Source organism: Mus pahari, chromosome 17, assembly GCF_900095145.1.
Source record: "Mus pahari chromosome 17, PAHARI_EIJ_v1.1, whole genome shotgun sequence".
Classification (NCBI taxonomy): Eukaryota; Metazoa; Chordata; class Mammalia; order Rodentia; family Muridae; genus Mus; species Mus pahari.
In genome coordinates, this window is record NC_034606.1 from 8,359,722 (window position 1) to 8,386,399 (window position 26,678).

Consider the following 26,678-nt stretch of genomic DNA (forward strand, 5'->3'; position numbering starts at 1 on the left):
AATAAATAAAAATGAGCAAGAATTTAAAAAAAATTTTAAGGAAAAAATGTATTTAAAAAAATAAAAATAAAAAAAAATAAATGCTTATTTGTGGGTTTTTGTTTGTTTGTTTGTTTTGTCAGATATGGCAATTTACTTTAGTGGGTGAAATGCCAGATTTTAACAGCCTATTTTAATGTAGAAAATAAAAGGGACTTAAATTTGTTGTTTTGCAAAATTAAATATTTTCCTTTATTACTGAAAATACACATCCTGACCACAGTTCACAGTTTCCTATCCCTCTATTGTCCTCCCAACCCCTCAAACATAGATCAAATATAGACATTCTGTGTCCTCAGGACCCAGACCCCATCCATCTCCCTTCAGAAAAGAGCAGACCTCCAGAACCCAACGGAGGTGGGTTGAGCCTCTGCTTGGAAAGGCGTGGAAGTGTATTGCAGCCACATGGCAAGGCCTAAGGAGCTGGGTCCCCACATGGCAAGGACCTACGGGGATATTCATGCAGAATCTCCCGGCCTTTCCCGAGACAATGCTTGGTTCACTTTTGCCTTGCATTTGCATGTTTTTGCTTTGCTATTGGAAGTCTTTAGTTTCACTTTGTCCATGAGAGACATTTCGCCAGATCTAGAAAAAGACATCTCAGACTGTGACCCATTCTTATTTGTCTCTGAGGATCCTGGGAACATAACAGATCGTTACTCCTCTGTTAGTAATGGTGATGTGGTTGAGTTGACACAAGGTCCTGGTCTGGGAACATCAGCTAACGTCCCAATGGTCTCTTCCTGTGGAAACTTTGTTCTGACAACAATTTGTCCTCCAACCTTTTGCAAACGACAGTTAGTTGAATATCAGAAAGTTAGAAAGGCCTTACTGGATCGTAGTTTCCAAGCGTCAGTGGGAATATTTAGAGGTAAGCCAAGCAAGGGTGCGTTACTGTCTCAGGTTACTAATTTGCTGAGCACTCTGTGCATTAGAAGAACTAGATCTGCTGATTAAGATATAGGGAGATGGTAGGTGTCAATAATTAACTCAGAATTTCCTGGGTTTGTAGCCTATTCACTCTCTATGCTGTAACTGCGATAGCTGCCAAGCAGTCACTTGGTTATGTACCGATGTGCTAGGCTAGGTGTTAACTGCTTGCTGACAAAATGTTTCCTCTTTCATGGTATAGTTCATGGGTTAGCAGGAACCTGTGGGGACTGGGAGTGGAGGAGAAGGAATGGGCAAAGTACAGTGTGTACATTATTGTTAAACAGAGGAAGAGAAAAATCAATGTAAAAAAAGTGAAAATAGGTGTACAAATAAAGGAGGCCTGAGGTGTTTCAGTGTCAGCGTGTGTGAGCTGCACCTCTTGGTCAGTCTTCTTTGCTGTATTCCATGAATCCTCCTTCAGGTTTTGAACCCATCTAGGGTGTGACTCAGGCAAGACAACAATCAAACAAGACTGTCTGTCTGTCTGTCTGTCTGTCTGTCTGTCTGTCTCTCTCTCTCTCTCTCTCTCTCTCTCTCTCTCACACACACACACACACACACACACACACACACACACACACACAGAAAAAAGCCTTCACACCAAGGATGGACAAGGCAACCATGAGGAGAAAAAGAATCTCAAGAGCAGGCAGAAGAGTTGAAGACACACATGTCTCCACAGTTAGGAATCCCACAGATCAGCAAGATAGCAGCCACAGCAATGCGCAGAGGCCCTTCTGCAGACCCCTGCAGACTCCGTGCTTGCCACCTCAGTCTCTGTGAGACAATATGCGCCCTGCTTAGTTGATTCAGTAGGCTCTGTGTTCCTAGTGTCCTCCATCCTCTCTGAGTCCTATATTGTTTTCTCCCCCTCTTCCATGGGGTTCCAAGAGCTCTGCAGGAAAGGACCTGATGAAGACCTCCAATTTAGGTTCTCTCTCTACCCAAGTTCTGTCTGTGGGTCTCTGGAACTGCTCCTATCTGCTGCCAGGAAAAGTACTTGCTAACAACTGGATAAAACAACAATCTACTGAGCCACTGATTATAGCAGAATATCATTAGGAATCAATGATTTCATTGATTCTATATCTATCTATCTATCTATCTATCTATCTATCTATCTACCTATCTATCTACCTATCTTACCAGTCATGCTTAGTTCTGCTTCCTGAGTTACCCAGTCTCCAGTTCTTGGCCATCCAATCAGTGACAAACATGAGCTTTTTCTCCTAGGGTGGGTATCAATTTAAGTCAGATATTAATAGGCCATTACCACAAGTTCTACACCACTGTTGCCCCAGCGTATCTTATAGGCCTGTTTTGTGGCTGGGTCGGTAACACTTTTCTCTTTTGGAAGCCTACAGTGTACTTTCCTGACCACAGAGAATGTAGAAGAGAATGTTCCATATAGGCACCAACTTGACATCTCCATGAACAGAAAGCCGTGCGGATGTTTTCCTTGGCAACGGGACCCCAGCTGTCAGTTTGCAGAGAGCAGCTTTCTCTCCTAGCATCATCCAGGGTTGTTGGGGGACCACTATGGGACACAGACACTCTTGCCCAGTGACCACAGTTGAATTGAACTCAGTCCTGCCAGTATAAGCCTTGCCTGGTTATAAGAGATGGCCAATTCAGACTCCATTTCCCACATTATTAGTAGTACTCACTAGAATGACCCTTATAGATTCCAGGAATAGGTTCTCAGCCCCGCCCTCAGATGCCCTTAATTTTAGCCATCTCTCCCCACATTCTCTCCTTCCATCCTCCCGATTCTTCCTGCTCCTATCCCCAGTCCTCCCGTAAACTCTATAATATTTCTCTTTCCCAGGGGGCTTCCCATGTCCTCCCTAGAGTCCTACTTCTTGCTGTACCTTACTGAGATTATGGGTTACACCATAGCTATCATTTACATAAAGGCTAATGCCCATTCATAGGTGAATACAAATACCATATTTATATGTCTGGGTCTGGATTACCTCAGTCAGAATATTTTCAACTTGCATTCACTTGCCTGCAAATTTTTTTAACAGCAGAGTAATAGTCCACTGTGAATGTACCACTTTTCTTTATCAGATCTTTTATTGGGGGCCATATAGGTTGTTCTCATTTTTTTTTTTTGCTATTATGAATAAAGTTACAATGAACATAGTCAAGGAACTGACTTTGTAGTAGGATGGAGTGTCCTTTGGGTGTATGCCTAGGTCTTGAGGTTTATTGATTCCCATTCTCTGAGGAACAGCCACAGACTTCCATAGGGGTTGTATAAGTTTGCACTCTGTCCAACAATGGAGGAGTGTTCCCATTGTTCCACATCCTCACCAGCATGAGCTGTCACTTTTGTTATTGATCTCAGGTGTTCTGACAGGTGTAAGATGGAATCTCAAAGTAGTTTTGATTTGCATTTCCCTGATGATTAAGGATGTTGAACATTTCTCTTAGCATTGCTCAGTCATTTGAGATTATTTTGATGAGAAGTCTCTGTTTAGATTTGTTTCACCTATTTTTAGTTGAATTATTTCATTTTTTAATATGCAGTTAGTTGAATTCTTTTATATATTGTACATATCAGCCACTTATCAAATGAGGACAAAGGTAAATATCTTTCCCCATTCTGTAGGTTGCACAACTTTGTGATATTGTAGGTGTTCTTTGGCTTATAGGAACTTTTCAGATTCATGAGGTCCCATTTATTTATTATTGATCTTAATGCTTGTACTATTGACGTTTTGTTCAGAAAGTGATCTCCTATGCCAATGAGTTCAAGGTTATTTTCCACTTTCTTTTCCATCCCGACTTTATATTGAGATCATGGATCAATTGGATAATTTCACCAGGGATATAGGATTTTTTTTAAATAACTTAATCTGATCTTGATTTAACTTTAGTAGGTGATATGTATTGAGAAAATTATCTATTTATTTTACTTTTTCTAATTTGGCATAGTATATTAAAATATGTCTTTATAATTGTCTGGATATCCTCAGTGTATGTCATAATGACCTTGTTTTATATTTTTAATTTTGTTAATTTGAATGTCCTTTCTTTGCCTTTCAGTAATTGATATTCTCAAAGAGCCAAGTCTGTTGTTTGGTTGATTCTTTGTATTGTCTGTTGTATTTTTCTAGTGTTGATTTCAGCCTTGAACTTAATGATTTGTTGCCATCGACTTCTTTTGTGTGTGATTTCTTCTTCTTCTTCTTCTTCTTCTTCTTCTTCTTCTTCTTCTTCTTCTTCTTCTTCTTCTTCTTCTTCTTCTTCTTCTTCTTCTNTTCTTCTTCTTCTTCTTCTTCTTCTTCTTCTTCTTCTTCTTCTTCTTCTTCTTCTTCTTCTTCTTCTTCTTCTTCTTCTTCTTCTTCTTCTTTTGGAGCTAGGTGTGCTCTACTAGCTAAGCATGTTCTACGTACCTTACTAGAATGAGATCACTCCAATGTTTTTTTTATAGGCACTGAGCACTATGACCTTGCCTCATAGAATCTCCTTTTTTCTGGCTCATAAGTTCGGGTATGTTGTTTATTTTTATTCAATTCTAAGGTGTATTTAATTTCTTTGTAAATTTATGTCTTGATCCATTTTTCATTCCTAGTGAGTTGTTCAGTTTTCATGAGTTTGTAAGCTTCCTATTGTCTCTGTTGTTGATATCCAACTTTTATCCATGATCATCAGATAGGATGCAGAGGGTTATTTCCATTTTCTTCTATCTACTGGGACTTCTTTTGTGTCTGTGTATGTTTTCAGTTTTGGAGAAAATTCCATGAGGTGCTGAAAAGAAGTTTCCTTTAGAAAATTCTTCTGTGTTTGAATGAAATGGTCTGTGACTATCTTTTTTTAATTAATTCATTTTTTACATTCCATATTTAATCCTGCCCCCCCTCTCCGTCCACCTTCCTACTGTTCCACATCCCATACCTCCTCCTGATGCCCCTGTCTCCATGTGGATGTCCCCATCTCTCACCCCACCTCACCTCTAAATTCCTTGGGGCCTCCAGTCTCTTAAGGATTAGGTACATCATCTCTGAATGAATACAGACCCGGCAGTCCTCTACTGTATGTGTGTTGGGGGGTCTCATGTCAGCTGGTGTATGCTCCCTGCTTGGTGGTCTAGTGTCTGAGAGATCTCAGAGAGGGGTCCAGATTAATTGAGGCTGCTGGTCCTCCTACAAGATTACCCTTCTCCTCAGCTTCTTTCAGCCTTCCCTAATTCAACAACAGGGGTCAGCTGCTTCTGTCTATTGGTTGGGTACAAATATCTGCATCTGACTCTTTCAGCTAGTTGTTGGGTCTTTTGGAGGACAGTCATGATAGGTTCCTTTTTGTGAGTGCTCCATAGCCTCAGTAATAGTGTCAGGCCTTGGGACTTCCCCTTGAGCTAGTTCCCACTTTGGGCCTGTCATTGGACCTTCTTTTCCTCAGGCTCCTCTCCATTTCCATCCCTGTAATTCTTTCATACACGAACAATTATGGGTCAGAGGTGTTACTTTGGGATGGTAACCCCAGCCCTCACTTGATGTCCTGTCTTCCTGCTGGAGGTGGGCTCCATAAGTTCCCTCTCCCTCCTGACATTTCATCTATGGTCCCTCCCCATGAGTCCTGGGAGTGAGTCTCTCACCTTCCAGGTCTCTGGTGCATTCTGGGGGGGGGGGGGTCCTCCCAACCTCTTATTTCCGGAGGCAGCCTGTTTACATTCTTTCTACTGGCCCTCAGGACTTCAGTCCTTTTTCCTCACCCAATACCAGATCAGGTTCCCCTCCCCCCCATACTCCCCAACTCCATCCACTTTCCCTCCCAGGTCCCTCCCTCCCTCCCTCCCCACTTGTGATTGCTTTCTTCTCTCTCCCAAGTGGGATTAAGGTATCCTCATTTGGGCAGTTCAACTTGTTGGTCTTTTTGAGTGGACTGTATCTTGGGCATTCTGTACTTTTTGTGTGTGTTAATATCCACATATTAGAGAGTACTTACTATGCGTGTTCTTCTGAGTTTGAGTTACACCACTCGAGATGATATTTTCTAGTTCCATCCATTTGCCTGCAAAACTTAGGATGTCCTCTTTCTTAATACCTGAGTTCTACTCCATTGTGTAAATGAACCACATTTTCTGTATCCATTCTTCTACAGTAGGACATCTATGTTGTTTCCAGCTTCTGGTGATCACAAATAAGGATGCTATGAAGATATGGAACATATGCCCCTGTGACATGGTGGGGCATCTTTTGGGTATATTCCCAAGAGTGATATAGCTGGATCTTCTGGTAGATCTAATTCTAATTTTCTGAGGAACCTCCCGATTGATTTCCAGAGTGATTCTACCAGTTTGAAATCCCACCAACAATGGAGGAATGTTCCTCTTTCTCCACATCCTCTCCAATATGTGTTGTCACCTGAGGTTTTGATCTTAGCCATTCTGATTGGTGTAAGGTGGAATCTCAGGGTCGTTTTGATTTGGATTTCTATGATCACTAAGGACTTTGAACATTTCTTTAGCTGCTTCTCAGCCATTTGAGATTCCTCAGTTGTGAATTCTCCATTTAGTTCTATACCCCATTTTTTGTTTGGGTTGTTTGTTTTTTTGGTGATTAACTTCTAGTGTTCTTTATATATTTTGGATATTATATCCCCTCTATCACATGTGGGGATAGTAAAGATTATTTCCCAATCTGAAGGTTGCCGATTTAAGTCCATTTCCTTTATAGTGTCTGTTAGCTCAAGCGTTCCTTTGTTTAGTTTTTGTCTGCATGTCTTGTCCATCACTGAGAGTTGGGTGTTGATGTCTCCCTCAATCTGTGTGTGAGGGTTACTATATAATTTATGCTGTGGTCATGTTTCTTTTATAAACGTGGATGCCTTTGTGTTTGAGGCATAGATGTTAAAAATTGAAATGTCCTCTGGGATTTTTTTCTTTGATGATTATGTAGTTCTCTTCTCCATCTCTTTTGTTTAGTTTTGGTTTGAAGTCTGTTCTTTTTAGACATTAAAATGGGTACAGCCAGTAAAGAACATCCCTTCATGGCTTCTGCATCAGCTCTTGCTTTCTGACCTGNTTGAGTTCCAGTCCTGCTTCCTTTGGTGATCAAAAGCAGTATGAAAATGTAAGCCAAATAAACCCTTTCCTCCCTAGCTTGCTTCTTGGTCATGATGTTTGTGCAGGAATAGAAACCCTGACTAAGACAAGTTCCTATTCAAATTAGTGAATTTTTTATTTTTAAAATTCCTTTCGTTTGTGATTTCCTTATCACTTCTATTTCCATTTTCAGGTCTTGCACAGTTTTATTCATTTCCTACAACTGTTCCCTTCCCCCACCTTTATTTATTGTTTTCCTCAAATTGTTTGTGATTTCCTGGCTTTCTTTAAAGGGTTCAATTATTTCCACCAATTGTTCATTTGTGCTTTTCTAGAGTTTTAAAAAAATGGGTTCATTTATTTTCAATTTATGGACCTCATCATCTTTAAATAGTTAAGTTTAAAGTCATTTTCTTGGGCTTCAAATCTGTTGGAATATTGAGATTCTGGTGTGATTGCAAAGTAGTTCTAGAGACCTTCCAAAGGCTGTATGGGAAGGCTCCCAGAGAGAAGGCAGAAACCATCAAACATGGCATTCTCCATGGAAGAAGGAACCGATTAATTTAAAAACCAAAAAAACCTGTACTGCCTCTGCGAGTGGGGGGAAGCAGCAAAAGCTCGTCAGGCTTTATGAGCTGGTGACAGGGGGAGGAAGCTCCAGATCAGGAACAGCCAGGTGGTTAGCATGGGGGCTCTGTAAGGCAGAGGACATGCTGGCCACTGTGGAGAAGCATTCAGGTGCTGACAGCCACAGTCAGGAGCTTTCAACATGCTGTTAAAGGCTTTGGAGAAATGCTTTACGTTTCTGTTTCTAAAGAGGTGAGGTAGTGGTTGAGTCATTGACATTTGGAGGCCCTGTTTCTTTGTGACCTCACAAAGGCAATGAAGTAGACACTATGGGAATTTGGACCAATTCTTCCACGAAATTCCTTGTCCCTGCAGAGTTTAGTACAGTTCTATAGTATTAGCTTATTTTCTAATGCCGTAACACACTTGTTGATTTATAAGCAATATGATCGTACTTGGCTTCCATTTACAGAGTCTGCAAAGTCATAGAAGACGATATTGGCCTGTGGTGAACACTGTAGCAAGATTTTTCCTGTCCAATTACATTAGTGCAGAGGAGACCTGTGATTGGACAGGGAAAAGGGAGGCAAAGCAAAGAGTTGCAGAGACAGGGAGCCTCTCAGGGGAGAAAGGAAAAAAGGCTAAGATGAAGGCAGACGTGAACCAGAAATTATTGTATTCACATCTTGAGGACTGAGAATTTATTGATACATAAATCTATTTGGTTAATTACAAGGTTTTTTTCTACCGGGTAAATGGGTGTTGTGGTGGCTGACTGTGGGGTGGACGGTCATTACTTGCGGCTGTCGTGATAGTGAAGGGAACTCGGGAGCTCCGCCCCAATGGAGAGTTGGTGGGCAGAGAGAGTAGCCCGAAGGGACAGTGCCACAGAAAGTGGCCGGCTGTAGCATGGGAAGCATGCTGGTCATTTTTTTAATATTTACTGCAACAGAACACCTTCTCACAGAAGGATTCTTGTGATCAAAGAACAAATGTGATTAGTGAACATGGCATCCACATACGGCTCTTGATAAACCCCGTTGACTTGACTAGGGCAGGGGGGCTGCTAATATTAATGATGTTACTAGGTTCATGACTTTCTTAAGGGCCCATAATGTGCACATTCAAAGATTACAACTCTAATTCAAGACTAGTATATTATCTTCTAAATTAAAAGGTGATCAGTATCACTGAAAAATAAACGATTGCATGAGGTGGTTTACACAAGAACTATCCCCCATGGGCTTGCACATTTGAAGACTAAGTGAACAGTTACACTTTTGGGGGAGGTTTAGGAGATGCAACCTTGCAGTATGTCATTGGGTGTGTGCTTAGAGAGTATATTGCCTCACCCTGCTTCCAGTTTGCTCTCTCTGCTTCATGCTTGTAGTTGGTGTTGTGAGATCTCTCAGCTTCCTGCTATTGCTACCAGGCCTGCCTTTACACCACGATAGACTCTGATCTCTCTGGAGCCAGAAGCCAAGATAAAATTTCCCTTCAATCAGTTATCTTAACAGTGGTGTTTTATCAGAACAAAATAGAATTAGCATGGTCTGGCTCCAGCTGCATATGTAGCAGAGGATGGCCTAGTCGGTCATCAATGGGAGGAGAGGCCCTTGGTCCTGTGAAGGCTCTATGCCCCAGTGTAGGGGAATGCCAGGGCCAGGAAGTGGGAGTAGGTTGGTTGGTGAGGGGGGGAGGGAGAGGGGATAGGGGGGTGTTTGGAGGGGAAACCAGGAAAGGGGATTACATTTGCAATGTAAATAAAGAAAATATCTAATAAAAAATCTAAAAAAATTAGCATGGTCACTAATAGAGGGCTGGGAAGTTGGTAGACACTGGAGCTGCAGCAGTATGTTTTTATTGTTGTCCTTTCTACAACCAATAAGCACTTCTAGGTAGGAGTGGCTTATTGACAAATAGAGAAATGCATATGTGCAAAACTAGAAGCTGCCTAGTTTCTTAGGCAATGTGTTCATTTTCTCAAATAAGGAAACCATATCTGCTATAAATTATAAGGTAGACTGGAACTGTCTCTGGTCTTGTCGTTCATTTAAAAAAAATTAAAAATTAACTGGCAGAGAATAGTTTAGAACCAGAGTGATTGAGTGCCATTCAAGAATACCTAGGTTCATATACAGACATGCAAAATTATTAATTATTATAAAATAAAAGCCAACCAGAATTATCTAAGCAGATTTTATGCTTTTTCTATAGATTCAGAAATAAATGAGTAAAGATGAATTTTATGCAGGGGGGTGGGGGAGAGTAGTTTAACTGAACCACATAATTTGGTTCTTACATCATGGTAAAATTACATTGTAACAGTAATGGTAGAAGAGCAGCAACAAAAATAGTGAATTCTTTCTGTGTCAGGGAGTGTGAACCGTGCATGGTAATACCAGAGGGTGATTGCTATTCCTATCCTCATTTGCAAATGAAGCAATTTAAGTTCAGTGAGGTAAGTACAGCTTAGCTAGTGTGTGGAAAAGTAGGATTTGACCTTTGATGGTTAATTTCTGGAGCTCAAAACCTAAACCGAAATGTTGTACAATCACACAGATGAAAACCATGAAAATTGCCACAATGCTCCATCCTTCAGCTATTATCTATGCAAGTTTTATGTCCACTTGACACAGGCTAGAGTCGTCAATTAGGAGGGAACCTCAGTTGAGAAGATCAGGCAGTAGGTAAGTCTGTAGGGCGTTTTCTTAATTAGTGATTGATGGGGAAGGGCCCACCTCCCTGGGCATGGTGCCATCTCTGAATTGGTGGTCTAGGATTCTATCAGAAAGAAGACTAAGTAATCCATGAGTGAAAGTCTGGCTGCAGCACCCCTCCTCGGTCTCTGCATTAGCTCCTGCCTCTAGATTCCTGCCCTGCATGAGTTCCTGTTCTCATTGCTCTTGATGATGAGCTGTTATAGAAAGTGTGAGTGAAATAAACCCTTTCCTCCTCACATTGCTTTTGGTCATAGTGTCTTATCACAGCTATATTAACCCCAACTAATTCCATCTTTTGGATTATCCAATGTCAGAAACCTGTAAGGTGCATATAACATGTCATGAACGCATACCTATAATGTCAGCTCTAGGAAGGTGGGGGATGGTGGGAGGTGGTGGGAGGCGGTGGGAGGTGGTGGGAAGCAGTGGGAGGTGTTGGGAGGAGGATCAGGAGGTCATGGCTAGGCTGGCTGCATGAGATCTTGCCTCAGAACACAGAACAAAGACAAAACACATTCAACGGAAAGAAACTATATATTACATGATTATATAACTAAAAGCTGATTTATTTTTGAGTCAGGAGTATACAAATATACTCAGACTGGATAATAGATAGATAGATGATAGATAGATAGATAGATAGATAGATAGATAGATAGATAGAGACATACATACATACATACATACATACATACATACATAGAAGATAAATTTACTCCCAACTCTTCCCTCTGAATACACACACACACACACACACACACACACACACACACACTAGCAGGTACTGGGAACTCTACAGTCTCTTTTATTTTGATTGCTAACCTAAACTCCTCCCAAAAAAGCCCCAAATATTTATTTTTAAAAGTATCTGAATTATTGATAGAACTAGGTTTTTCTCTACTGCTGTGGAACATTTCAGGAGTTTTGAAGTGTTTTACCGTATTTACATGTGCATATCTGTGACAGGCTGGAGATGACAAGGATGTAATTCTTTGAAATTGATGCAATCCTGAGCACTTTAAATCACTGCCAGGGTAATAATGCTCAGTTGTATCTAAAGGGTGAGCAAGTTCTCCTTTGAAACTGAGTGATTTTTTACCCCAGGGGGGCTTGAAAACCAAGACTGCATTTCTAATCAGCTTGCAGTACCAAATATATCAGAAGTACTGTTTGATTAGTGCTCACTGCAAATCAATAAAACATGAAGGTGCCCATCTTAATGAGCAGAGAGAGTGTTATAAGAAACAAAAAAGATTTGCCAAAGAATCCGTAATCTTAAGAGGCCCTGGAGGCCATTGCCTTACTACTTACTTACTTACGCCTTCATTTTATAGACTAGGGCAGTGAATATGAAAAGTGAGCAAACTTTCCTAAAATTACATAGGGAGCTAATGACCAACCTAAATAGGATATCATGTTGCTCTCAGCAGTGCCAATTGTCTGAAATATGTTTTGGTAGACAGACAGAAGGACAGCATGCCTCTTTAAAAGTGGATAATATTTTGGCTATAAAATTTTAGTGTTGATCTGAAGTATAATTTATTTGTGAGCTTTCCCATTAAATATATTCATAAGGAAGGAATAGAGATTGGCTTTGCAGTCCATTTCTTGCTCACCACAGAAAGAGCAAATGTTCACTATCTTCTCTAGGTATGGACCATAGAATTCCCACCATACTTTATCCTACCCATGTTATGGCTGCAGTTGAACCAAGCAGAGGTTTTCCTGCCTATGAGACACCCGCTATGCCTCAAAATATTTTTAATTGTCAAGACTTGAAGATGTTGCTGGTAGATACTGGTTGGAAACCAGACAAACTGCTCAACACCTTACAGTACACAGTCACCCCCATCCCACCCACCAAAGAAGAATTTCTCCAGCCACAAATATCAAGGTTGATGATATAGGGATACTTTGAAAACAGCATTGTCCTGAACCACCTGCTTGCTGTGATCAGGAAAGCCCTGTTTCAAATAGCTAGTGAGATGAACACTAAGAAATGTATGACAACTCACAGATCAATAGATCAATCTGTCTATCTATATCTGTCTGTCTGTCTGTCTGTCTCTCTGTCTATCTACCTATCTGTCTGTTCCTCTGTCTATCTATCTATTGCTATTTCAACTTTTTACAAACTATTTCTTGGATATACAAATCTGTATCATATACTATCATCAGAGTTATTATTGGTGAGACTTCTCATTCTCCTTTTCCTCTTTTTTGAGTTCTGGACCTATTTTACAAGGTTTTAGACATACAGTTTTTAACTCACTATTTTAAGGAGAGGGAATGTAGGCTTCAATTCTTTTGCTTCCAATGAAAATGTTTTTCTGCTTTGGTTAAAATGAATTAATATTATACTTATGGTTAGGTCAGAGACTAGGTACCTGCGTTCTCTCATGTGTAAGCTTATATTAGCAATTTAGCTTTATACGTATTCTCAGGGTTTTTGTTTTTAATCATCACTGGGAAAGGTGCAAACAGGTGTTAGTGTGCTGTTGTAATTGAGGGAAACCTTAGTCATGATTGGATAATTTTAAGCACCAGCCAATACAAAACCATTCATGCTAAGATACAGGGGTCTGAGAAGGTAGAAGGCACTTTGCCTATTTGTGAAGACTTAGCCGTTGAACTCCCAGGCAAAAGTCTACCACCTTGTAGGAAATGGTTGTGTGATTTCTTTCCTTCCTTATCCATTGGCCCTCTTGGGCTCCCCTCTCCAGTGCCTGGTAGATGGTAGGTATGTGGTGCTGTTTACTGTGGTGGTACATGTAGCTAGGAATCATACACAGCATTTATCTATGATTATATCCTTTCCCAAAGCTACTGGTGGCCATTATTTTTTGTGTAAACAGCGAAGAGCATCATTTTCAAACACAAGGAAAATCATTTCTTTTTCTCTTGACCACAGCTATCTCACTCTTTGGAATTTCAGTTTGGCCTTGGAAAGTCTAAGTAAAATTGAGAAAACATTTTCTTCCCAAAGAGATCCGATTATTTTATTTATATGAGAAACACATTTTTTACAGTACTTAGTAGGCAAAACCAATGGTGGCGTGAAGGTGATGGACTTAGAGTGTGCAGCATTCGGAACAATTTTACTGAGGCTTTTGGAGGTGGTGTCCGTGGAAGTGAACTCACAATGCCAAGACTGTGTTGCAGCTGTTGTGACTTGTCTCCTAACGTTATTTAAAAGAATGATATAATTGAGAGGTATGTAGGTCTTGCTTATAATAAGCCTTGGCGTAATTATAGAAAGAGAATTAGATTGGCTTTCTTTTCTTGGAATGCATAGAATAACAACATATGGTCTTTAAAAGGAGCTCAGTAAATTATTTTTTGTGTTTTCTTATTCTTCTCTTTCATTAGAACTATCTTGGAAATGACCTCCAACATATATGATAAGGCCTTCTACCAATAAAAGACAAGATTTCTTTCTTTGATATTTTAAACTGATTTAAAAATGTTTTATTGATTCTTTGAGAATTTCATATAATACATATAATGTATTTTAATTATATTTACCCCCAATTCTTCCCTCTGATTGTTAAATGCCTAAAAGGAATATAGCCCAATTATGGACCCTCTGCCTATACTGTGTTAGAGGTTAGCCCAGGAGAGCACACAAACATGTGCACACATACCCAGGTGGGAACTTCTCAAAAATTTCTTATGAATAACAGTTTTGGGATGACAGTGATTGTGTAACTTCTAGTCATTTCAAGCTGAAGTGAGGGTTGGGGGTGAAAATGTTTGCTTTTACTTTCACCCCCCATTTAGCTTCAGTCCTTCTGAGAGCCAGAAAGGGAATGTGTACCTCTCCTTCTGTAGACTGTCCTGGTATCTGTGACAGGCAGAAAGGGAATGTGAGAATGTGTTCCTCTCCTTCTGTAGGCCGAGCTACAGTCCTGGTGTCTCTGTGACCATTTGGATAGCTGTGACATTCCAGTTCAGTAGAGCAGATTTGTCAAAGAAAGGACTAGAATGTTGTTGACACCCTGGAAAATCAGGATGCTATTTCTTGTTTCCCTAATCAACCATAAAGATAATCAGTGTCTTTGGCATGTGATAGGAAACAGTTAGAGAATGATTCTTTGAAGAAGTTGTTTTGTCCTTTCCTAAATCAATTCATCAGAAAAGATCAAACTGGAGCTTCTTTTGTGAAAAGGAGCCCCGAGCCTTCAGAAAGCAGTGGCCTCTAAGGGCATTGGGCCGGCTCTCAGGCGCCTCTCACCTTTGGGTGCTAGTCCAGATGGGGAACCAAGTGTTAATAAATACAGCAAAGAGAGAGACGAAATTCTGTGACTTATAAACCTAAGGTGTGGCTGAGCTAATACAAGATGCACTCAAAAAATAGAAAATCTGTTCTATGGATTGCTCAAAGCCTAAGGCGGTAGCAGCATGACCTTACAGTTCAATCTTCACAGTTTCTCAGCAAACAAATGGGAGGAAATCTAAATAAACCTCGCAGCATTAAAGAGTTGGTTGGAAATAGAAAGTTTTATACAATTCTTAGAACATGCCCAATATTTAGTAATAGGGAACAGTAAAAGTCGTTAATACTTATTTTATTTCCTAACTATTGGTACCAGTTTCCACATTCGTAGGAGGTAGTAGGGATTTTCCCATGTGAATCTGTATTTCTTTTTTCCTCTAATAACGTTGACTCCTCTCAACCTCATGCCCTCTCAGGCCTTTCTGCGTATGTCTTTCTTGGCCTTCTTAGACAATATCTAACTTAATCCCAGGACTCTACAGACTTTCTGACCTTCAAATACTGGCTGTCTAACAAGCACCCTGGGACTGGTTGTAAGATGCATGTATCTCCCCAGATGAGTTGTAAAGATGAAGGCTGTTTGAGAACAATAGCCTTGGAAGCAATTTCCAGAACTTTGTCAAATTGTCATCAGATATAACAGTGTACCAGATTATAGAATTAGAACCAGACTCCACCAGTGTTATTATCATTTTTTATAATTTACTTTGACACAGAAAGTTCCTGAACAAACATTACCATTTTTTTTAAGGTGTGGTGTACTAGGTATTAAGAGGTTTTACACAAGGCTCTCTGCACTGAAATAACATCATATTCATGTCAGACACACTCAGCCAGTGTTGCTGTTAGTTAAGGGAACTAACTGAACTTGAGTTTCTGTGAGTAATGGTAATGCTTATCTTCCCGTTCTTCTGTTGGTTTCCTCTAAAGAGTAAAATATATATATATATATATATATATATATATATATATATATATATATTGTTTAAATAAGAAAAACTGTTTGCACAACTGTTTATCAAGCTAACTGTATGACACTGCAGCATGATGCTATGTTGGTCTGTCATTCCCGTGGTCCTATTTATTTGCACTGCCCTGTGAAATGAATTCTCGTGCTCGGTGTGGTTCAGATACTGGTGAGTAATGTGTGCTCTTCTGTAAAATATTTTTTTTGAATACTTACTGTTTTTTGATGATTTGGGTTTGCCTTTGCTCTAACAGGACTTCTGAGCACCCCATTAGTTGATATTAAGCTAAAAACACGGATTCAGTGCAAGACCTGACCTTGATATCCTGTTGTATTTCTCCGTGGACCCTTCTCACTGCAGCAGTACCTTCCAGGGCTCACTGGGATTCTCAAAATGTATTTGATGACCTGACTATTAAATTTCTGGTTGAGACTCCAAAACACCTTAATGATGTGAAATACTCCAGACAGACTGACTTAGTGATCATAAATATGTTAAATTATATAAAAACTAATTAAGGCAAATTTTCAGCAATGTAGAAAAGGTTGAGTAGATTGGGTTAAAGATAATAATTAGGGTTTTTTTTTTAAGCTCCATACATTCTAGAAGATATTCATGATTGAGTGTTTTCTAATTTCCCAAGATAGATCCACTGTATAGTGCACTTACTATGGTAAATGCCAAAATAAAATTAAAATAATCTAGCGGTTTATCTACTTTACATTTACTTTCTATCTTATATTTTTGTTGTTACTTCTATACTGTGCTTATTTTTTCTCAACCACTAGTAATATTTTAGTCAAAATAAGGATTTAATTGTTAAATTTTGGAGCACAATATGATAGTATTTGTTATAGCTGGGATTGTGTTTTGTGGGATTCATGGTTTGTCCCTTTTTAGCTTGTCAAGGGATCATTGAAAATGTATCACTGACAGGAGGGCAGTTCTAGTGTGGTCTGCACCAAGACACCATATGTATCTGCCATCAGACAGAGAAAGCATGGCTTCCATCACATGTAACCTCAAGAGAGAAGAGATCATGTTGAATTGGAGAGATCACAGAAAAGGAAGTCAGCTACGTATTCATTTCACCCTTCACTAGACATTTCAGCAGAGGGATTGGATATAGGATCTCTAAAACATATCCCAGGGCACCTAGCAAGGAAAAAATAAGATCTTTTTTTATTTTAACCTAAACAATATTGCTCCTAACCATACCACTTAAATTCTTAAATGTGCAACAAACTTTTGAGATACATCTGGAAATCTTCTGAAGCATTGCCTATGTAGACAGAAGAATGGGTATGGGCCAGCAGCTGAGGAACAGAACACTGTGACTGTCCCCAACCAGCTAGAGGGCAGAAATCACAAAGGGTGTTGGTAGCAAGGAGCAGTTAGGTTTGAGGAATCCAGAATCACCTTTGAGGAATGGTCACAATATAAACTGGAAAGGGAGGGCTAGTGACAAATTGTAAAGGACTTTTGAACGCTAAGAGAGGGAGTATAGACCTAATTAGAGAGGCAGCAGGGAGCCACTCAGGGTTTTCTGTGGAGGAGCAATATGATTACAGCTGACAGCAGTCTTAATAAGACTTAATAAATACTACAGTTTATAACTCTAGGCCAACTGCTGAGCCAGAGCCAAAGGCTGTGCTGCAAACTTAGCAAGCTGATTACTGTGAGGGTTGATGTCAGCCTTTGCACTGGAGTGGAAACTCTGGGATACATAAGCATACATCTGTAGTGACAGGTGACATATCTTTTCAGAGCTGACTTCCCAACGACAGTGGCACCCTTTTGAAACAGCTTGATCAGTACCACAATTTACTTTGCATCATTTTAGAAAACCTCCTTTTTTTTGTGAATATGCAATGTTCTTCCTGACTTTTCTTAGGCCTAAAATCAATCACCATCTATCTACCTTATATCTCACAATGATGTTATGCCATCTCTGGTTGGTATTAAGATGTCTGCCAAACAAGAAGATATTATTGTATTATCCATAGTTTGATTTAACAGCTAACATTGACAAGATGATACTGTGATTTTATTTCCATCCCCACATGTATTAAGAATGTTAGAATGGATAAATGATGTGTCCATTTAAATGCTTTGTTCTTAGTCAAGAAGCTATGAGCACCCCAAAGTGGGTACTGGGAACCAAACTGACGTCATCCCAAGAAGAGTGTATGGTTCTAAGTGGTGAGCCATATCTCCAGCCCCTGTGCTATTATAATTTTTTATTAGATCTTTTCTTCATCTACATTTCCTAGTTTCCTCTCTGAAAATCTTCTATACCCTTCCCCTCGCCCTGCTCCCCAACCCACCCACTCCCACTTCCTGGCCCTGGCATTCCTCTGTACTGGGGCATAGAATCTTCTCAAGACCAAGGGCCTCTCCTCCCACGGATGGCCAACTAGGCCATCCTCTGCTAAGTTTGGCAGGGAGCTGGGAGTAAGCAGACAGAAATAGGTACCAGGGTAGGAGAACAAGAATGAGAGAGAATCTGGATTTGTGTATGTAGAAAACAAGCTTGATGTTTATCCTGTTGCTATCTGATGATCAACTCCCAGCAGACAAGAGTTGCCTATAGTAAGTCTTTACTATATTATGGCCCCAAAACCTATCCTCATGCTTTCCAATCCTGTAGTGAGAATATTCTCCTCCTTTGTGTGTATGCCAATATTATTTTTAAGTGATGTAAATCCCCCCAACAGACAGCCTATCTCTATAAGACTTGTTCATACAGTTGATTCATATCTATCTTGCAAATGGCATACCTTCAAATCATTTTTCAGTGACCTTAAAGTTTGTTTTCCTTGAACAATGTTTTGTTGTTTTTCTTCACTAACCAGGTTTTGAATACCTCTTGAATATGATGCCAAGTGAGTAGAACATTTCTTAAACAGCTTACACACAGGGGATGAGGTAGTTCCAACACTGTAAGTGTGATTGGCGACATTTCAGGGTAGCGGCAATCTTTATGTTACAGAATGATTAATTAGCAATGAAGTTTGAAGTTAATTGTGGGAGACTTGGAAAGAGCAAATGGAGAGTTCCAGTGTCACATCCATGGGCCTGGGTGTAAAGAGAGGAGACCAGACTGTAGCTCACTTATTGTGGCTGAAGTAAGGCAAGGTGAGTACCAGTTAAGACTCACATACTAACGGTGTTTTATTGTGCAGTTTCAAGACAATAATCTCACTATATAACCTGGGCTGGCCTTGACCACCACATCTTCCTACTTTTGCCTCCCCAGACCTGAGACTGCTGACAGGAGCCACCATTCAAGGAACAGAATCCATGTTTGTATTTTTAACACACAAAATAAGGGGTAACTAAGATTTCTCTATTTCATTTTAAAGTAAGGCCCCTGCATTTATCATAAAGCCAAAATCGCTGTGAGTGCCTACGGATATTTCTTTGAAGGTGTGGAAAAATCCATTTGACTAAAACTGCCATTTGTAAAATGCTTAAGGAACCAGGAAAGGTTCTTTGATTTATGCAAGGAGGTTAATATTAGTAACTGATTAAAACCTGTGAGATTCAATGAGATCATGAAGACAAAGTATTGTCAAAGCAAATAGAAGATCGTCATGATTCTGATGTGTGATAGGGAGTGCCCATCTCACATTTGGAGGAAGAGGCTACTGAAGTGTGAAGGTTGAGGCTGGCTGCAGTGCCCAAATCTGCCAACAGTCCATTAAAAGCTATCCCATTAACATTAAAGCTGTGTTCTTTAATATAATTTTTATTTATTGTTTGAAAGTTTAATACATGCATATGATGTATTTTAAGCTTTTCTACCACCACACTCGTTACTGACCTTCAACTCCCACAGGCTCCCCATGTCTCCTTCTTACTTCCATGCTCCCCCTTGGTTGTTATAAGCCCTGAGGTCCAGTCAGTGCTGCCCAGAAGCACCTTAGACATGGCGCCGCCCACCGGAGCATGTAGACCTAGCAGAGGAAAGGCATGGCAAACATTTCAGTTCTTCTTTGGCCATTTGTGGTTTCTGAATTTAACCCCAAGAATCAGCCTCCAGATTTTATTTCATTGAGGGACTTTGTTGTTTGGGGCTAGCAAGACTCGATTGGAGCTTTGATTCATGGATCAGCAAATTTTCCCGCAGAATTAACATTAACAACCCACATTGCTATTCAAATTACAAAGAGACATGATGGAAACATAAGAAGGACAGGGGTTCTAAACAGACATGGCAATTGCACATCAGAAGGACTTCTGCCTTTGCACCGAATCTCTCCAGTACATTAGAGCTAACGCTGTGCGTTGAATTATGTCCCAAGTTTGCCTTATACCAACTGTATGACCTTATCTGGAAAAAGATGACAACATTACCTGAGAAAATACAAGGTTTTCAAATTTGTCACTCAAATCCACTTAGGATATTACATGTGTTTTTCCAAAATCATTTATCTGTCAGCTTAAACATCAAGCTTACAGGAATTCATTTATTTCAAGCATAACTAAGAAAGGAACAGTTTAAGTAATTTCAAATTATTTCACTTTAGTTCACTTATCAGAACTTTTGTTCTTAAGATACATAATATGTCCAAAGATGTTACTGTTCACAGAAAATGCTTTAAATTTCCCAGTCAGTTTAAATGTATGATGTATGCAGGAAGAAGTTGTGAATCCAAAGAACCATGTGAACTTTTATAAGGAGATCTAGGGGTAGACAGCTCTTGATTTAAAGCTATGTCCAGACATATAACATGTGTATGAATCTGCATCCACAGAGATGTAAAGAAATCTCTGGAATATTGTCAATAGTTAACTTTTCGTAACCAATGGATGCTACATTAGTCCTCAGAGTAGAAACTTTCTAATTTTGGAAACATGCTCAGAACCAAAGTATATAAGCATTAAAAAATATAAGACTTTTTATTTTTTACCCACTTGTAACCCCAGCACTTGGGAAGCTGAGGGAGAATGCCTAGGACTTGGAAGCCAGCATGGGCTACATAGCTGAGACTCGAGTCAAAATAAATGTAAAACAAAACCATAAACCAATTGTATAGGATGATTATCAGTAAAAATCGGAAGCTTCTATCCTGGCGTTGGTTCTGTGGAAATGGTTCTGTGGAAATGGTCACATTTATGTTTTGATGATGAACTTGCAGGTGACATTTTGGGGCAGTGGAGTCTCAGGGTCCTTGAGAGAAGTGGAAAGCTGCAGCATCAGCCTCTGTTAGCACGATGCTTGAGGGGAAGCCTTACCCGAGCAAGCATCTTCCTGTGAGCTCACATTGACCTGAAAGGCTGCTGAAGCAGTCCTGTGGCAGGCTATTGCTTATCCTCTATTTAGAGAGAGGGCCGGAGGCACTGAGGTGCATTGGCTCATTCAAGGACACAGCACGGGCCTGTCAGCAGATCTGGAAAGAACATCTCTGTCCCTGGAGTCTGGAACCAGTCAATAGCCTGTTGGCTCGAAAGCTAACAGATGATAGATGAGCTGATTACGTGGCTGGAGGCAAGGAACTGAAATGCCATGGAGCCAGAGACCAGATTCTATGCATGCTGGGGCAGCAGCAGCAGCAGCAGACCCCTTCAGACAGGCATGGTTCATGTCCTTCCTTAGCCCTCTTGTTTCTGGATTGCCAGTCTCCCTCCTGTCTTCCTCTTCTCTCTTTCTGTATGGCAGTACAAAGATATTTCTTTTTCAATATTCTGAACTTAATTTTTGTATCTAACTGCAATAGTATGAATGTATATATTTATTTCATCTTATAAAGTGACAATGCCTCAAAGCACCTTGGCTATTAATATGTAAATTAGACTTTACACATAAGTCCTTATTCAGGAAGAAGATAACTGAGTCTCAGACAAATACATGTATAGTAATTTGAACTTCTAGTACAGTATTGAAATTAAGCTATCAGAAAATAAGGAATCTAGAACTTAACTCTCTATAGCAGGAAGATGCAAATTATTTTTATGTAAAGAAAAGTGACAGAGAAAAGCAAATCATTTACGTATGAACATACATGTGTTTGGTAGACTGATATTAGGAGACAAAATATGTAAGATGGGCTTATAAAAGGGATTGCCTACATGAGAAAGCCAGATGAAATAAAATGTTACTGCTTTAAACTATTTTCTTTTCAAAATTCAACACAGAGAAAAAAATGGTAATGAATTGGACCCCACATATATGTTTTATTTTGTAGAATATTTGTTCCCCTACATTTACTTTTACTTCTTAACTAATAGCCATATACTTCTTTACAAATTTCCTAACAAAGATATGTCGTTTCTTTCTAACATATTGTATTGTCATATAATAAATTGTCTATACTAATATGTTTAATCAACTAAGACTTGTTTTTAATTGTAGTTCCAAGTCTAGAGTTATTTTAGAGCGTGCATTCAGTCCTCCCACCTCCCTGAGACCTCTCTGGTTCTCATCTCAGTCTCCAGCTTTAAAAAGAGGCCAGTGGGGAGACAAGCGCTTGGCTGCACTCACTTGACAGGAGGCAGCACCTGAATCCTTGTCTTGTTTTCCTTGCTCTAATTGTTTTAGAACTTTGTACAAGCCATTGTGGTCATATTCTGCTCTCCAGGACTCCACCCTCTGTGTATCCATACCCTTCTTTAAAATCCATCAAGTACACTTTGTGATTCCCATATAATCTTATGTATGTGGCCAGTCACTGGAACACAGCTTTAAATTACAAACAAATAAAGGGATAAACAAAAACAAAACACTGAGTCTTCCTCTCCCAGCAGATGTCGGTTGCAAAGAGCTCCTCGGGTAGGGGTGGGACTCCATGCCACCTTTCCACCGTGGATTTTTGTCTAGCCTGAGCTTGTGTGGGTCTCCTGCATGTCAACACAACCATTGTGAGATCATATGCTCAACTGTCCTATTGTATCTAGAAAACTGTTTTGTTATTGTCTTCTACTTCTGGCTCTTACAATAGTTTTGACCCCTCTTCTGTAATAACTTCTGAGCGTTTCAGGGAAGGAGGTGTGACAAAGATATATAGATGTCCCATTGGAACTAAGCATTCTGGGACTTGGCAGTACGACTCTATTGCTGTAGATCCCCAGTACTGAATAATGTGTTGACTCCCCAACTCTTAGCCAGTCAGTTTTCTGAACTTAATTATGTTCCCCTTCAGTGTTACAGAAATCTATTAGCAGACAACTGACTTCAATGGTGCCTAGGCTACAGAAGGTCAGACTGCTGTTTGGTATTGGTCAGGAGAGATGGTTAACAGAAGTATCCAATGTCTTTACATATGTTGATTCCTCTGACGTCAGAAGTCTATTCTATGTTAGATCATACTGTGGACTTTCAGTCCACCTTTCATTGTTATTCCCACGACTTATTCCTTATGCCACTAGATTAAATTACCACTTAGTTAGATAAAAGTTATTAAAGAAAAACATTTCAAGAGGGACCGTAAAGGTTATCACTAAACCCAGTGTTTATCTTCTTGAAGCACATATGATACATATCCTCAGGTACAGGCATATTCTTAATTACAGTCAGCTGTCCTTGCATTCATAATGTGGTGGGTGTTGATATGATCTCAGGAATTATGTCTTGGAGCTGTCATTAAAATTAAATGACTGGGCTTTATTTAAGGAACTATTTGTGTATTCTGCAGTTGTAGCTATGGCATATTCTAAAAGAAATTTAGAAACTTGATTGGCCACCTTGAGTGCATACTTGGTGGACAGTCCCACAGTCCCCAGAGGAGTCTCCACTTCTCAGGCACCCTAAGATGCCCAGAATTTTAGGATCACTGGTGAGTGGAACAAAACATCTATTCCAACACAACAGGGAGTGCCTGAGGCCAGCAGGAGCAGGGACATGGAAGACCCACCCGACAAGTGACTCAGGTTCCTTCCAGTGAGTGCTGGTCTACCTTGGTTTCAAATTCAGCAAACAGCCTAGAGAAGGTACCACTTCAGACACTCTAACACACTCAGGATCTTAGGATCCCAGGATCCTAGGAGCTTGGTCACAGCAGGATCTCAGGGGCTCAGAGGAAGCTAGACTTCCAAGAACTCTGAAACACCCAGAATCTCAGAATCCCAGAATCCCAGAATCACAAGATCATAGAGAAAGCTGGACTCTGAGAAGTTCTTACACAACCAGGATTATAGGAAGGACATGATTCAATCAGATATATGGAGGACAGGAAGCATTTGAGATAATCAGATGGTGGGAAGCAAGCATAAGAACAGAAGCAACAGAAACCAAGGTTACTTGGCATCATCAAATCCAACTCTCCAACCATAGCAAGTCCTGGATACACCGTCACTCCAAAACAAAATATGGATCCAAAGTCACTTCTCATGATGATGATGGAGTACTATAAGAAGGACATAAATAACTACTATTAAAAAATACAGGAAAACACAGGTAAACAGGTAGAACCCCATTAAAGAGGAAACACAAATATCCCTTAAAGAATTAAAGGAAAACACATCCAAACAGGTGAAAGAATTAAACAAAACCATCCACGATCTAAAAATGGAAGGAGAAACAAAGAAATCACAAAGGGAGACAACTCTGGAGATAGAACACCTAGGAAAGAAGTCAGGAGCCATAAATGCAAGCATCACCAACAGAATACAAGACATAGAAGAAAGCATCTCAGGTGCAGAAGATACCATAGAAAACATTGACACAACAATCAAAGAAAAGGTGAAATGCAAAACTCTCCTAACCCAAAACATCCAGGAAATCCAAGACACAATGAGAAGACCAAAGGATAGCAGGTATAAACAAGAAGGAAGATTGCCAAATTAAAGGTCCAGTAAATATCTTCAACAAAATTATAGAAGAAAACTTCCCCAATCTAAAGAAAGAGATGCCCATGAACATACAAGAAGCCTACAGAACTCCAAACAGTTTGGACCAGAAAAGAAATTCCTCCCATCACATAATAATCAAAATAACAAATGCACAAAGCAAAGAAACAATGTTAAAAGCTGTAAGGGAAAATGTCAAGTAGCATATAAAGGCAGACCTATCAGAATTACACCTGACTTCTCCCCAGACACTATGAAAGCCAGAAGATCCTAGGCAGATGTCATACAGACCTTAAGAGAACACAAATGCCAGCCCAGGCTACTATCCCCAGCAAAACTCTCAATTACCACAGATGGAGAAACCAAAGTATTCCACGACAAAATCAAATTTACCCAATATTTTCCACAAATCCTGCCCTTCAAAGGATAATAAAGGAAAAACTCCAACACAAGAAGAAAAAGCAAGAAACTAATCTTTCAACAAACCTAAAAGAAGATAGCTACATGTAGAGAATTACAACTCTAAAAAAAAAATATTCAGAAGCAACGAAGACTTTTCCTTAATACCTCTTAATATCAATGGATTCAATTCCCCAATAGAAAGACATAGACTAACAGACTGGTTGTGTAAACAGGTCCCAACTTTTTGCTGCATACAGGAAACCCACCTCAGGGACAAAGACAGATACTGCCTCAGAGTAACAGGCAGGAAAACAATTTTCCGAGCAAATGGTCCCAAGAAACAAGCTGGAGTAGACAAGCTAATATCAAATAAAATCAACTTTCAACCTAAAGTTATCAAAAAAGATAAGGAGGGATATTTCTTACTCATCAAAGGTAAAATCTTCCAAGATGAACTCTCAATCCTGAGTATCTATGCTCCAAATGCAAGGGCATCCACATTCATTATAGAAACTTTAGNAAAGCTCAAAGCACACATTGCACTGCACCCAATAATAGTGGGAGATTTCAACACCCCACTCTCATCAATGGACAGATCATGGAAACAGAATCTAAACAGAAACACCGTGAAACTAACAAAAGTTATGAAGCAAATGGATTTAACACATATCTGTAGAACAGTTTATCCTAAAACAAAAGGATATGCCTTCTTTGCAGCACCTCAGGATAACCTCTCCAAAACTGACCATATAATCGGTCACCAAACAGGCTTCAGCAGATACAAAAGTATTGAAATAATCCCATGCTCCCTATCAGATCACCAAAGACTAAGGCTGTTCTTCAATAACAGCATAAATAATACACGTGGAAGCCGGACAACACTCTACTCAATGATAACTTGGTCAATGAAAGAAATTAAAGACTTCTTAGAGTTTAATGAAAATGAAATCACAAATTACCCAAACTTATAAGACACAATGAAAGCAGGTCTAAGAGGAAAACTCATAGCTATGAGTGCCTCCTAAAAGAAACTGGAGAGAGCATACACTAGCAGCCTGACAGCAGACCTAAAAGCTCTGGAACAAAAGGAAGCAAAGTCACCAAAGAGGACTAAATAGCAGAAAATAATCAAACTTAGGGCTGAAATCAACCAATTGGGAACAAAAAGAACTATACAAAGAATCAACCAAACCAGGGGCTAGTTCTTCAAGAAAATTAACAAGATAGATTAAACCCTTAGCCAGACTAAAGAGAGGGCACAGGCACAGTATCCTAATAAACAAAATCTGAAATGAAAAAGGGGAAAATAACAACAGAATCTGAGGAAATCCAAAAAATTGTCAGATCCTACTACAAAAGGCTATACTCAAGAAAACTGGAAAACCTGGATGNAATGGACAACTTCCTAGACAGATACCAGGTATCAAAGTTAAATCAGGATCAGATTAACGATCTAAACAGTCCCATTTCCACTAAAGAAATAGAAACAGTCATCAATAGTCTCCCAACCAAAAAAAGCTCAGGACCAGATGGGTTTAGTGCAGAGTTCTATCAGACCTTCAAAGAATACCTAATTCCAATTCTCCTCAAACTATTCCACAAAAAAGAAACAGAATGTACTCTATAAAATTCATTCTATGAAGACACAATTCCTCTAATAAGTAAACCACATAAAGACCCAACAATGAAAGAGAACTTTCGACCAATTTCCCTTAGGAATATTGATGCAAAAATACTCAATAAAATTCTCTCAAACCGAATCCAAGAACACATCAAATGATCATCCATCATGATCCAGTAGGCTTCATCCTAGGGATGCAGGTATGGTTCAATATACGTAAATCCATCAATGTAATTCACTATATAAACCAACTCAAAGACAAAAACCACATGATCATCTCATTTGATGCTGAGAAAGCATTTGA

General features: G+C 39.6%; 1 protein-coding gene across 3 annotated transcripts in view; it reads left to right on the top strand.

The window, feature by feature from the left end:
• The window catches only part of Oxr1 (oxidation resistance 1), a 406,656-nt gene that overhangs the window by 114,813 nt on the left and 265,165 nt on the right, over positions 1–26,678 (top strand). The window lies entirely within an intron of this gene.